This window comes from Xyrauchen texanus, chromosome 25 (assembly GCF_025860055.1).
Source record: "Xyrauchen texanus isolate HMW12.3.18 chromosome 25, RBS_HiC_50CHRs, whole genome shotgun sequence".
In the NCBI taxonomy this organism is placed as follows: Eukaryota; Metazoa; Chordata; class Actinopteri; order Cypriniformes; family Catostomidae; genus Xyrauchen; species Xyrauchen texanus.
Window position 1 is genome coordinate 26,390,892 of NC_068300.1, and position 16,104 is coordinate 26,406,995.

Consider the following 16,104-nt stretch of genomic DNA (forward strand, 5'->3'; position numbering starts at 1 on the left):
ACCGTTACTTTTTATTCTGTCTAGCATTTACATATAACATTTTCAGTTTAATCTGATGCGTAGGCTTGTTTTACAATGCTATGTATTGCTGTTCATACTACTGGGTGCATTAGTGAGGCAACCGCCATTTTTCGTATATGATCATAATATCAGGGGAAAACCTGAAAGTAGATTTTGCTTGCAAGTGTATTCTATACTCTTTCAAATATTGACAAACAATACTTATTTTAGTTAAGTCAATCTACGTTAGGGTGTCAATCTGATTTGTAAAGCTGGAATATCATGTGAAAACAGATTTGATAATCGCACTCTGCTTGCCATGATGAACGGCCAGACAGTGCACAGTTCAGTATAAACACGTCTTGTGTCTCGAACACACCAGATTGACATTGCATTATGTCTTTGCCTGCATGCAGCCAGCTGTTGATTCCAGATACGAGTACTGAGTTATAAAGCTATACTTCTTTGCCCCTGTTAATGCCACAGTAATAGAGAGCACATCTGAACATTTAGTGCACGAAAATAATTTTCATTCAGGGCTGTTTGAGACTCATTCTGCTTTTTACAGTAAAACGACAGACCACTACAGAGACAGTATGTATGTTTGTGTATAAATGGTATTGTGTAAAGTGAATATGTGATTAAACCGAAACATTGTTAGATAGTAATTTACTTTTTACTCAAAAGTGCATCCTAATGCATCACAAGTACAGCACTGCATAATGGACTTAACCAGGGGTTTCATCAAATTGTAATGCATGTTGCTATATATAATATATAATTCTATATTATTGTGATTATTTAATAAGCAGTCCATGTGTTCATTAACTTTTACCATTGCACTGATTCTTCTTCATTATTCTCCAATGAGTATATTATACATTTTACAGTAGCATTGCATTAAACACATCACATACTGCAGAGCAGCAACACCAGATTCCGACAGACACTTTGCGTAATCTCTTTTGTGCATGGTATCATGACTCATATATGAAAACATGAAAATCTGCCCACACTCTGCAGAGTGGTTGTTTGAGCAAGGTTAATGCTGGGTTAAGACTTAACGACACCCATTTCTCTCTGTGGGATTTATGAAAATAAATGAGCAATTGCAAAGGTGGCTCGTTAAATTTAGAGTAAAAACAGAGCAAAATAAACAATTTATTGATAGCACTGACATGTATTTCTGCCTCTTATCTCCTCTCTTAGAATGCCAAAAAGGGGACTGCCACATTGGGAGCTGTGAAATGAGGTAGTAGTTTGTATAGTTTGGGATCACACCAGATCTGGGAGATAACTATACAGCCTACTGTCTTTCTCACAGCTGCTCCTTCACATCAGATACTGTGGTGACATAGCTTCAGAGATATGACTGAGAAAGGATTGATTGACACCTGGATTTGTGCATTAGTCTTTGTATTGTGTATTGTTTCTGAGTGTGTAAATTTACTAGAGATAACTTTTCATCTTACTGCCTGTCATATGTCCACAAGGACTTGCTTTCTGAATCTAAAGATTCAAATTGAGATGTTCTTAATGTAATTCCTGCAGCCTTCAAATTGTTACAGTAATGTAAATGATTAGTGGTCACTGATCAGAATTCCAGACTCCTCTGTACCCACTGTAGACTTCAGACAATACCATTACAAGGTTGTTAAGAGATATATATATATATATTAAAGATGTCATAACATGAGTAAATACATTTACTTTTAGCTTTTGAGAGGTCTCTATAAGAGGTCAATAATATGAACATAGGTCCTACGGTAAGTTTTAGAACTGAAAACTACTAGTTTTCTACTTCCACATTGTGATGTCAGACTGTGGTAGCATTTGCATCTGACCGCCTCCACAACAACGCATACTTTACATTATCACTTCTGTAGCCTGTCCAGTAGTAGTGATATGGCAAGAATAAAGGATTGTTCAAGATGCCAAATGCCTCGCCTTGAAGGTAGATGAGAGTAGGCGGCTGCAGTCAGGGGAGAAGTGAATTAAGAGCTGTCAAGTCAAAAATGCCTTTCTTCTTGGCGGATTGCAACTTAGTGATTACTGCACCTGCTGTTACTGATAAAGTAGGTACATTTTATATTCAATAAAATGAAAATAAATATGATGAAAAAGACACTCAATGAAAATGTTATTTAATTTCCCCCATAAGACATGTCTTTTCATAAATCTTTTGTTTAATAAAGACATGTATTTGAGATGTTTCAGAAATATAACAATCACATACCCCATACTGAGATCACAATGTCAAGAGTGTTAGGAATATTCACATATCATTTATACACATAAAACATGATATTAAAGATAAAAAACCTAATAAAATGTATACTGGTAATTGTATAGCACTTTGCTGTTAATGATTAAAGTAAATTGAAAAGAATATGTAGATTTTGCCATCTTGTCCTTTAAGCCATTTTATCAGTGTTAATTCACAGTTTAAAGGGATAGTTCACCTGAAAATGATCTCATTATTTACTCACCCTCATGCCATCCCAGATGTGTGACTTTCTTCTGCTGAACACAAATGAAGAGTTTCAGAATAATAGCTCCGCTCTGTAGGTCCATAGATTGCTAATAAATGGTGGCCAAGCCTTTCAAGCTAAAAAAAAAAAAAATCCCATAAAGGGAGCATACAAGTAATCCATACGACTGCAGTGGTTTAATCCATGCCTTTTGATGTGATATAAGTGTGGGTGAAAGTGAACTTTTGAAACACTCCACTTGTGAAAGTGGAGATTTATAGTAAAAAAAAAAAAAAAAGAGGACTTAAATTTGTATCTGTTTCACACCCACACTTATCACTTCAAAAGTAATATGGATACTTTTATGCTGTCTTTATGTGAGTTTTGTAGCTTGAAAGGCCTGGTCACCATTCATTTGCATTGTGAGGACCTACAGAGCTGAGATGTTCTTCTAAAAATCTTCGTTTGTGTTTAACAGAAGAAAGAAAGTCATACACATCTGGGATGGCGTGAAAGTGAGTAAATGGTGAGTGAATTTTCATTTTAGGGTAAACTAACCCTTTAAGTTTAAATTCCTTTAGTTTGTAGTAAAACGCCTGTGATGATATATATTTAAAACAAACGAAATATTACCTTAATATATTTTGTCAAGAGGTATTTAAGGAGTTTACATGGGCAACAAAATGTGCTTTATTAAATAAATTTGGTACATATTGCATATTAAAATTTTAACAATGTTTATGAATGGTCAAGGTGTCTAAATATTACGTGCTAGCAAAGGTATAAGTGTAATTATTGGTGGCGCAGGACTTCCTGTAAAGTTGTCAATCAAATCATCTATAGCCAATCGCCTGAAAGGGCGCTGTGTTCTCTGTATTTCTGATTGGACTGGTGCGTTCTTACGTCGCGATATGACGTCGCTTCTGATTCCCAATTTGCGTGTGAATATGGCGAACATCAGAAGCGTCAAGGTGAGAGAACTGAATGAAGTCGTGGAAATGTGTTCTAAGTCTAAAGCATTCCATACTTTTGGTAAAATTTTAAACGCGCGCTTTACCTTTTCAATCTTTGTATAGTTTATTCAGCATTTTATTATCATATTTTGAAGTTATAGCCATTGTGCTAGTTAGTTATATGAACTTTGGAGTCACAAGTTTAATTGACAGATAAACATCAGAAACAATGGCCACTATCAGCTTCGCTCTTTATTGTTAATGTCAGCCAGTCCTCAAAGTCGGGTCATACACTTCAGTTTTCCTACTATGTAGCATATTACAGTTCAACCATGATTGTATTGTGTTTGTTGTATATTTAAACATCCCCAGGCTCTATGCGGGCTATGTGTCTTTGCTGAGTATATCCATTGTTACCCCATGCATTCTGCTTATCACAAGTTTTTAATATGTTATGCTTTTCTCTTCATCCACCTCTTTGACTCTATGTGACAGGGTATGGTAGGTCTGGTGACTGGAGGGGCTTCTGGTTTGGGGAGAGCTACTGTAGAGAGGCTCATCAACCAGGGGGCCAGTGCTGTGATCCTAGACCTCCCCAGTTCTGATGGACACAAGCTGGCTGCTGCTTTTGGGGACCGCTGTGCATTCGCTCCTGCTGATGTGAATGACACTTATTGTATTTAACCTCTCTTAACGTCTTTCATTATGACTTAAACTTTTTTGATTAGTCAGCACGCTCATCCTGTTCTGTTAGACAATGACGAAAGTGTTCAAAAATGGTATATTTTGGGAGATTAGATTGCATAAAGATTTGCAATGACAATACGTATTTGGCTTTTGTTTTCAAATTCAGGTCACATCGGAGTCAGATGTGAGATCGGCTGTGGATTTGGCTAAACAGTAAAGTATGGCAAGCTAGACTTGACTGTGAACTGTGCAGGAATTGCAGTGGCTGTGAAAACATACAACTTAAAAAAAGACCTTCCCCACAGCCTGGAAGACTTCACACGTGTTATTACCGTAAGTCTCACTGCATTAACTGTGGCTCATCCCTAATGCTGCTGATCTCTACAGCTCATGATGGTTCTAGACCATGCTAAATACAGTGTTGTGAAAAAGTATTTGCCCCCATCCTGATTTCTTTTTTTGTTGTGTGTGTATATCTCACAGTAAATAGTTAAAAAAAATCAAACAAAATCTAAAATAAAACAAAGGCAATCTGAGTGAACACAAAACACAGTTTTTAAATGATAACGTTATTTATTGAGGCAAAAACATTATACAGTACCATCTGGACTGGTATGAAAAAGTATTTGCCCCCTTAGTTACTAATTCCCCAAATCTATTAATTTAGTATTTAATGGGTTTCAGCTGGACTAGACACACCCTGGCCTGATTACTGCCAGCCCTGTTCAATCAAATCAACACCTAAATATAACTTTTGCATCAGCATGAAGTTAGCTAAAAGGTCTCACCCAGTAGCACACTATGCCAAGGTTGAAAGAAATTCCAGAAATAATGAGGAAAAAGTTTATTGAAATACATCAGTTTGGTAAGGGTTACAAAGCTATTTCTGTGGGACTCCAAATGGAGACAACTTGGCACAGTAGTGAACCTTCCCAGAAGTGGCCGACCTTCCAAAATTCCTCCAAGACCACAGCAATGACCCGTCCAGGAATCACAAAAAAGCCAATGTCAACATCCAAGGAACTACAGGCCTCTCTCACATCAATAAATGTCACTGTTCATTAGAGCTGTCAAATAAAATGTTTATTTTTTCTTAGAATTTTGAAAAATACGCTAAAACTGTTCATTTGAATTTTGGATGTAAACCAAGCACTGGACTTCAGACCATTCGCATTCTTGCGCTAAAAAAGGCTACATGAAGTGCAAAATACAGTTTAACAGAAACCAGGTGTCTTGAGATGCGTTTTAAAGTTCTTTTTAACTTGACACATCTAAAAGAAACATTGCTGCATGGGACACTGAATAAACATAAAGCGAAACAAAGATGTTCGTCTAGCACGTTTACAAAGAAAAACTAATGTTAAACTGGATGTTTGCAAAAGCCTTCTGTGTGAACAGCCCATTAGAGTAGTTGGAGGTCTTTGGCTGTTGTGTCTTGCACTCTTATCAGCATTTCACAGATTAAGCAATGGGTGTGTCTGTAAAGAAGTTAAAGTTGGAAATATGTGTCTCTAGATCCTAGCGATCTGTTGTGCTCCATCTGTTTGAACAGTCCCTGACCAGGGATCATGAGCCGCTTTACCACGAGTTCAGCAGAATACCACTGCTATTTAAGGGGGCAGTTCGTTTTTCACATGGGTGATATACAGTGATCAGCCACAACATTAACCACTGACAGGTGAAGTAAATAACATTATCTTGTTAAAATGGCACCTGTCAAGGGGTGGGATATATTAGGCTGCAAGTGAACAGTCAGTGAAAGGATCTGAATGACTTTGACAAAGGCCAAATTGTGATGGCTAGACGACTGGGTCAGAGCATCTCCAAAAATCTTGTGGAGTGTTCCAGGTATGCAGTGGTTAGTACCTACCAAAAGTGGTCCAAGGAAGGACAACCGGTGAACTGGCGACAGGGTCTTGGGCAGCCAAGGCTCATTGATGTGTGTGGGGAGCAAAGGCTAGCCCATCTGAACCTTTCCCACAGAAGAGCTACTGCAGCACAAATTGCTGAAAAACTTCATGCTGGCCATGATGGGGGGCCTGGGTAGCTCAGCAAGCATTGATGCTGACTACCACCCCTGGAGTCATGAGTTCGAGTCCAGGGCGTGCTGAATGACTCCAGCCAGATCTCCTAAGCAACCAAATTGGCCCGGTAGAGGGTAGATTCTCATGGGGTAACATCCTCGTGGTCGCTATAATGTGTGGTTCTAGCTCTCGGTGGGTGCGTGATGTGGATGCTGCGGCGAATGGCGTGAATCCTCCACACGCGCCAAGTCTCCGTGGTAACGCGCACAGCAAGCCATGTGATGAGATGCATGGATTGATGTCTCAGACACAATCGCAACTGAGATATGTACTCCGCCACCCAGATTTAGGCAAGTCATTGCACCATCACGAGGACTTTGAGCGCATTGCCAATTGGGCATTCAAAATTGTTTAGAAAAGGGTAGAAACATTTTGGCCATGATAGAAAGGTGTCAGAACACACAGTGCATCATAGCTTGCTGCGTATGGGGCTGTGTAGCAACAGACCAGTCAGAGTGCCCATGCCCCCTGTCCACACCAAAAGCGTCTACAATAGGCACGTGAGCATCAGAACTGGACCATGGAGCAATGGAAGAAGGTGGCCGGGTCTGATGAATCACTTTTTCTTTTAGATCATGTGGACAGTCGGGCGTGTGTGTGTCGTTTTCCTGGGGAAGATATGGCAGCAGGATGTACCATGGGAGGAAGGCAGGCCAGCATAGGCAGTGTGATGCTCTGGACAATGTTCTACTGAGAAACCATGTGTGCTCATTCTAGTGGATGTTATTTTGACATGTACCACCTACCTAAAGATTGTTTCAGACCACGTACACCCCTTCAAGGCAACGGTATTCCCTGATGGCAGTGGCCTCTTTCAGCAGGATAATGCACACTGCCCCACTGCAAAAATTGTTCAGAAATGGTTTAAGGAACATGACAGATAGTTCAAGGTGTTGACTTGGCCTCCAAATTCACCAGATTTAAATTCAACTGAGCATCTATGGGATTTGCTGGACCAACAAGTCCGATCCATGGAGGCCCAACCTCGCAACTTGCAGGGCTTAAAGAATCTGCTGCTACTGTCTTGGTGCCAGATATGACGGGACCCCTTCAGAGGTCTTGTTCTATCTCTTTTTAAGATCTTTTAGTATGAGAAAAATAGAAGAAATCAGGTAGGGGCAAATACTTTTACCACAGCACTGTATATATTGTTGTGTGTTAATTATTGAACCATATACTGTCACTGAGAACTTTATTAGGAACACTATAAAAATACTGGGTAGGGTCTCATTTTGCTCTCATAACAGCCTCAATTCTTCATGACATGGATGTTGGAAGCATTCCTTTTAGATTCTGGTCCATGTTGACATGATTGCATCACGCAATTTCTGCAGATTTGTCAGCTGCACATTCATGTGGCGAATCTCCCGTTCTACCACATCCCAAAGGTGTTTTATTGGATTCCAATCCGGTGACTGGGAAGGCATTTGAAGAACTCTGAACTCATTGTCATGTTCATGAGACTTTTGATTTGTGACATGGTGCATTATCATGCTGGAAGTAGCCATTAGTAGATGGGTAAATTGTGGCCATGAAGGGATGCACATGGTCCACAACAATACTCAAATAGGCTGTGGCATTTAAGCGATGATTGATTGTTATTAACCGGACCAAAGTGTGTCAAGGAAACATTTCCCAGACCGTTACATCACAGCCACCAGCCTGGATAGTTGACACAAGACAGGGTCCATGAATTCATGCTGTTCGTGCCAAATTCTGACCCTACCATCTGTGTGCCTCAGCAGAAATCAAGATTAATCAGACCAGACTATGTTTTTCCAGTCTTCAACTGTCCAGTTTTGGTGAGCCTGTGCCCACTGCAGCCTCAGCTTTCTGTTCTTGGCTGACAGAAGTGGAACCGGACGTGGTCTTCTGCTGTTGTAGCCCATCCGCCTCAAGGTTCGACGTGTTGTGCATTCTGAGATGCTATTCTGCTCCCTACAATTGTACAGAGTGGTTATCTGATTTACTGTAGCCTTTCAGCTCAAACCAGTCTGGCCTTTCTCCTTTGAACTTTATCATCAACAAGGCATTTCTGTCTAAAGAACTGCCACACAGTGGATGTTTTTTGTTTTTGGCACCATTCCAAGTAAACTCTAGAGACTGTTGTGTGTGAAAATCCCAGGAGATCAGCAGTTACAGAAATACTCAAACCAGCCTGTCTGGCACCAACAATCATGCCAGTGTCGAAATCGCTGAGATCAAATTTTTCCCCCATTCTGTTTATGTGAACATTAGCTGAAGCTTCTGACCATATCTGCATGATTTTATGCATTGCACTTGTTGGAACACTTTTAAAGTTTGGTGTACTGTAATTCTCTCTAGAGGGTGTATATGCATTTAGGTGAAACATAAGGAAGCCAAGAAGGTGTTTAGCATTTTGACCATTAACGTGACCAAGTCACGGATGGGTAATTTTTTGAAGTGAAGATACAGATGTGTACTTGGGAAATAAATGCTTGTAAAAAAACGAATTGACAGTAAATGGATTGGCATATACAAATTTATTTGAACGGTATGGACATTTATGTTTGTTTCTGAGTTATCATTTCAAGGCTGCAAGCACGTGTCAAAAACAACAAGCCAACTGGAGCAAGCATGTATCTCTTCAGCACTGCTGCCACACAATTGGCTGATTAGATAATTGCATGAATAATTGGGTATACCTAATAAATTGCTCCGTGAATTTATATATTTTTATTCATCACTGATTTCTTCTGAACATATACCATATTCAGAGCAGCAGCATCTTTGATTTTTGACAGGCTTAAGTCTCTTCAATGTGTTGTACTGTTGCTTAAGTTTTTTTGGATCGTTCGAGTGATGAAACATTGAAAAAGTGTCTTTCCAAGAAATTTGAGTAGACAAACTATCCCTCACAGCCTCATTTTCATAGCAAAAGTACTAATGAATCAGTAAGTCTAATTGTTTATATATATATATATATATATATTAGGGCTGTCAATCGATAACAAATTCTAATCGAATGAATTACATGGTTTCCGATTAATTAATCGCATATACAAATATTTGCAGAGAAAGCCCCTCATATAACAATAACTCAATATATAATGATGAAATAATTATACATGGTTATCTTTAAATATTACTAATATATATATATATATATATATATATATATATATAATTTCAGATAATTAAAATGCATTACATTCTTGTGGCAGAAGAGTTCATAAGACCATTCAAAAAGCAGCTTTAAAATACAATGTATTGTTTACTACCATATTATTGATCATAAGTCAATCATTGGCATACAGTTCACAGCAATCCATTTCACAAGTGAATTTGTCAATCAGTTGGAGATTTATTATGAGAGCTTGTTTAAGGACCCGTCAATGAACACCTGCGTCAGACATATTTTTTTTTTTTAGACAGGGGTATACATAGTACACAATACTACAGATATATTTTACAATAATGCGAAGACATTATATTCTTTACATAGTGCAATGGTTTTCAATGATTTGGAGTTGTTGGAGGTACAAAGTGTATTTAAATAATATTTCAAGTCTTCACAAAAAAGTTCAAATAGGGGCTTTATAGACATAAATTTACACTTATGTATAAAAAAACTTGGCAAGAAAAATAAACAGATTAATCAGAAAATATTAATTTGTCAAATCTGTGAAAACCAAATAAAACGTATTTTTACAAAGCAAAAAAAAAAAATTGTTAAAATAGAGGTACGTACAAACAAAATGTTCTCCAAAATACTACAGCATGGACACATTCCCAAAAAAGATGAGGGGGCAGATTCATCTACAGCATTACAGGAGCAAAGTGGATCTATTTCAGGGAGCATGTTTCTTAAATAAAGATTGACTGGGTAAAAAACGGTGTAACAGTTTAAAGGACACCTCCTTAACCTTGTTGGTAATTAAATATTTGTGAGGTAAAGGCCATACGACCTGCGTCAGACATGCTTGTGTCGCGTCTCGGGTGTGTTGCATCATAAATGCAAAATGTTTAGGTCACTGTGTCAAGTTAAATATATATATAATTTTTTTTTTTATAAAGGTGAACATCGCTGGGACATTTAATGTGATCAGACTGGCTGTAGGAGAGATGGGAAAAAATGAGCCTGATGCAGATGGACACAGAGGCTGTATCATCAACACAGCCAGTGTTGCTGCTTTTGATGGGTAGGTATGCCATAAATCCTCCTCGCCATATAGCCATAAATTATTTTGCCGTCCTTATTGTTTTATAACACTATTGCACAATATGGTTTTCTTAAGTGTGTTTTTGAACTATTTTCTGTCGTTTTAAGGTGGGCCAGTCTGCATACTCTGCCTCTAAGGGTGGGATTGTGGGCATGACTCTACCCATTGCACGGGACCTTGCACCAATGGGGATACGTGTAGTAACTATTGCCCCTGGTCAGTGATCCTGAGATGTGATATTTGTGTGTACACAAAACGAACCAGGAAACTATTCATATTTGGTTCCCATCATATTTATTCATTTTCGGCTGCCCCTTTAGCTCCCAATCAGATTGTCTTATACATTTAATAGAGATTTATGCACTTCTTGTGCCTTTTTTTTTTTTATGAATAAGTACAATTTACTTTTTCTTAAAGCATGTTCCTGGTCTTTTATGAAAATAAATTTCAGTGCACATATTCCAAATATAACATTCCAATCAAAATGTAATAACTTGAGGTTCTCCCTCTTAAATAACTTCCCTTTTCTACTTGCGTCACATTGAGCTGTTAGATAATGTTAACCGATAGCCAAAAAGCTATTTAGGCATTGTTCTAGCAAATGCAAATTCGGGTCTTGCTTTATCCCTGTAAGTAACGACCACTTTTCTCGATCCAATCAAGTCCTGCCAAATGTTTTTTCCTCGTATAAATGTATAGGACAATTTCCTGTTTCACTCTTAAATATGCCACACTGTAGAAGTAAACTGGATTACTTTAATTGTATCCTTTTCATGCTTTTGCCATGTCTCTTTATTTTTGTCCTCATCTTTCCCTACAGGTCTGTTCTCCACACCACTGCTAGCAGGATTACCTGAGAAAGTGCGAAACTTCCTGGCCCGGCAGGTGCCCTTCCCTTCACGTTTGGGAGATCCAGCTGAGTTTGCACACCTTGTGACTGGTAGCACAAGAGCAGAAAACCCAATGATCAACGGCGAGGTGATTCGCTTGGACGGAGCCATCCGCATGCAACCTTGAAGGAAGAATTGGGGGAAAAAGGGAACAGAGTAGAGGCTCCAGTTGTTGTTTTTTGGTAACATTGAAATACCCAAAACCAGTTTGTGACAAAAGACCTGATATGTATTCAGGATTTTCAGTATACTGCTGGAAAAAATGGCAGGTTACGTTTTATTTGAAAGGAAGTTTTTACGCTTTGAAGCATTAATGTACTGACCCATATGTGCTTCTGAGGTACTGTGGTCTTCACTAATGACTGCTCACAAGCAGATTATGTCCCCATAGTAAATACTGGCTTGAAGACCTAGACCAGACCTTTAGACTAGACTAGACTTGAAATATGTCTGAAGTGTATTTATACTATCATATATTCTGTATATTCTGAGTGACAGTTCTAGTCATTTATGTTGAATGTTTCTGTGTCTACTGAATGTCTTGTCATTTTGTGTAAAATAAAGTATGAACAGCACAACAGGATGGGTTATAAAATAACTAATTATTTTCAGTTGTATACAAGCTCAGGGATAACTGTAGTGAACTGAAACAAAGCTCCAGGCAAGATGATGAATGAGAAATGATGGATTTGCCACCATATTGTCAACTATCAAACCTTCTGTTCCCTTTTTTCCTTGATGTAAAATAAAATATTTCTGATTATGGACTAATAGTCATTCGTTTTTTAAAGAATAAACTTAATTTGAACTGAGCAATTTTATTTAATCTTCAAACTAAAGTCAATAAGTTGACCAATAGATGGCAGAATTGAGATTATTTTGATGTCTTGACATCGAATACAAGGACATTTCACATATGGCCTTGTGCTTGAATATTATGCATTAAATGAGACTGACTATGAAATGAAGTCAGGGTCAAAGGTCATTATGATAATTTATGGTATTTAATGTCCTGCTATATCCTTTGTTGAACAGATTGAGAATAATCAAAGTCCAGATTGATCTCAGTAAATCTGCCTTAAGCACTCAAATTGCTTCTGGATTCCATAGCATGGTAGTTCAGCTCACTGTAGTCTGCTTTATTTCAGTCCATCCTGAAAGCTTTGCAGGGCATGCTAATATAATCTAGAATCGGTGGTTACAGATTTAGATACATTAACAATTACTGCCGTTACATAAGTGGATAGCTCAGTCAAAAGAGAAAACTGTCATAAGTTTCTAACCCTTGTTTTTCCGAACCCATATGACTTTCCTTCTTCCATTGAACATGGAAAAAATGTCAGGCAGAATGTAATACTCAGTCACCATTTACTGTCATTGTATGGGAAAGATCAATGTCAATATTATGTTGGGTTGACAAAGCCAACAAACTGTTATGCTACAGACATGGTTTAGGGGTCTTCCAAAATCCCTATACCAAGACCAAAATTATCAATTGTAACTAGGGCTGGGTGATACGGCTACAAACATTATATCTCAATATTTTTAATCACTTTCATTTATATGCACTTTTATATTTATATTAAAATACAATGATACATAGTAGCTTAATAAAAGCATTATTTACCTTTAGATATTTTTTACAAAACAATGTTTTGAGAAGGAACAAATTGAAAAAACACTTATTTGGAACCCAGTTGAATATTGCATAATGCTAAATTCTTACTGTTAGACCCAATGAAGTTGAATTGAAATCGAGATGAGTTGAAGTTGAAATTAATTATTATTATTTAATTATATAATGTAACTGAATTGTCATTATTATTTTGATTAGATTTGTTTTACATAAAAGTAATATATTTCTGTCCATTTTAATTCAACACCTGGAGCTTTTATTTTGACACTGAAAGTGGTAGTTTAGATTACAATGGTCCGTTTTCACACTTCCGCATTCACAAAGCAGAAGTCGTCATAGTTGGGTAAACACTTTGGCCGCTGCTGAGGTGTTTGTGTTTTCACAGTCCTTAAAAATGTGCCTGCATTTATGTTTGGAAATTCATGGAAACACAAATCAGGACGTTTCTTTTAGAATTCATGCGATATGAACTCTGTGGTGGCACTGGTGACTGTTCTTCCCGAACTCCGCCATAGTTTACCCAACTATACGCTTTGCGAATGCGGAAGTGTTAAATGGGTCCATGTTCCGCATCTGGTGAAACTGGGTCACCTCCTCCTCTTCTGTTATAATGTGCCGCCTTTGAAGATTTGTATAACTTGTAGCGATTACTAATGTTTGGAATTCCACAAATGCTTAAATCTGCAGTACTTTCCTTTCACAATGCATGTGAACTGCTCTAAAAGCACTAAAACACAAGCCCATTAACCCCATTTATTCTGATGTGCACACAGACCATGTTTATCTGTCTTTAATTACAGCCTTTTGTAGTTTAATAATCACATATGACCATATCACCGTTTTGATTAATCGTGAAGCCTTGAAGGATCGTGAAATTAGTCTGACTCGGGTACTTTTTTGCAAAACGGATGATGGAAATCACAAACCATATGATATGGCTCAAACTAGCATAACATTTTTCTCCTTAACCTAGCAACAGAGTGTGATAAAACAGAATAATGTTAGATCAAACCGAGGGACACCATGCAGAGTGAATTTTAAATAATCTATGATGTGATTTAGTGTCACTGTATTGTCTCACTCCTCAGATGTGTTGCCTAATGTCTGCTCCATCATGTCACGGATCTTTTAGGGTACTGTGGGTTAGGACATCTTAGCTTTGATGGACACTTGCTGTCAACCCATAGATCAGGAAAATCACTTTCAATATTAACAGTGGAGTGCTTCCTTCCACAGAGGTCAAACATCAAAGACTGTGCAGAGACAAGGTTAAACACCATGGGGGTGCTGGAAAGGGATGAACTGCCACTTCTTTCCAAAGGAACCACAACATTTAGACTAAACAATCACCTAGAGGCTTTCATCATCAAATCTTTCAGAAGCAGACTAACAGGCTGATTAATCAATATGCATTATTTATGTGCTTGGAAGAATTTGAGCCTCCCTGTCTTTTTAAGTATCTAAGTCTGGGAATGATGGAGCATAAGGCAACTGCATCTTCTACCTCCAGGGGGCAGGATGTACAAACAGTCTACCACTTAATCAATGTTTAGAGGAATGTACATTGACAACGTGCATCATTTCGATAACAAGCTGTCTCTAGAAATCCCCCAAGATATAGAAAACACGTCTGAGCTTCATGTTGATTATATGAGTGTAGATCCTTATGAAGTAATTTCTCTGCTGTTTTGCGCTATTTGAAGTGGTCCAAAGATAAAAAGAAGTAAGAAGAGCGGGGACTCTTTTGGAGATGGGGACAGATGCAGAAAAGAGGAGGAGAGAAAGTGAGCTGGTTGTCATTTATCTAGGTCAACAAAACCGACCTCTTTTCTCAACTAAAGCGTAAACTTGCACATAGCCTACGTGTATCAATTCTGACATCAGTTAGATATAAAAGAGAAATATAACTCCTGATACTTTGACTTTTAATATCTTTTTAACTATATTCATATGGGTGAATCTCACAAAATCTGTAATGAACATATCCAGGTCACCCCAAATTGGATGGATATATACAGTATATACTATAGATAGATAGATAGATAGATAGATAGATAGATAGATAGATAGATAGATAGATAGATAGATAGATAGATCATATTTCCCATGATTAAAATGAAGCTTATTTTTATAATTAAGATTTTCTGCATTTTGACAAATTTAATGCCAACTGGGCCCATATTTTCTATACAGTAAAAATGTACTGGAATATCAAGGTTTTAATTGTATTTAAATCAGTATGAATTAAAGGTGCACTCTGTAACTTTTGTCTTTGTGTCGTCTTGGACTAAACACTGACATCTGGCAGCTTGGATGCAGCGTAATTTAAAATCAATAGTTTTCAGTTTCAGATGCCATCATAGAAATTTTGTATTCACAGTCAGCCATGATTACTTTAATCAATGAGTGAAAGTGTCAAATAACAGGACAGTTACTGAGATTAAGTGAGAAGTATTCTGCTGGTCGTGTGATTGTAACATGGCAGCCCCCATGTGCGAACCCTCTCCATGTGGAATAAAACAGCTTTAATAAGGTTACCTCTATGACGGAAGTCTTCATTTTAATGTGAGTGCTCATGATTTCCTACATATATTGCAGAATACAATGTATTTCTTTAGGAGTTAAACTTTTTTAATGAGGAAAAAAATACTGAGTGTACCTTTAAAGGACGTACAACCAAAACTAGAACACGTACATTACCGCAATGAGAAATTCCAAACCTTACTGTATTAAAATGACTAACATTACTGTAAAAATTTTTTTGGAGGATTTGGGAGAATTTGTCCTCTGTTGCCATGAAAATATTGTCACAATGCAAAAAATCTTGATATATGTCGTATACAATACACTTCATTTTATTTATGCAATTGATCATCTTTTTCTTTAGATTTTAGTGTGAAATGTGATCTGGACATGTTCTTAACAGGCTTTGTGAGATTTAATCGGATAGGAGAGCTATACTTGGTTAGATTCAGAATCATTTGTGGGCAAAGAAGATGTATAAACAGATCCCAGCCTTCTGAACTGGGTGTTTGTTATTAAATACAAGACAGCAGCATCCCGCTGATGTGTTCAATCCTTAATCTAAAGAGAATTTCACTAGAAAAATACTTGAGGAAATTCTCTAAAAAACGGTAACCTTCGAGGGACGACTGTATCCGCTGAAGAATGGTGGAAAGATGGTGATTTTTCCCAGTCA

General features: G+C 37.6%; 1 pseudogene; it reads left to right on the forward strand.

Moving 5' to 3' along the window:
* The first annotated feature begins 3,418 nt into the window (after positions 1–3,418).
* LOC127618418 (3-hydroxyacyl-CoA dehydrogenase type-2-like) lies at positions 3,419–12,024 on the forward strand (annotated as a pseudogene).
* Positions 12,025–16,104: the final 4,080 nt, after the last annotated feature.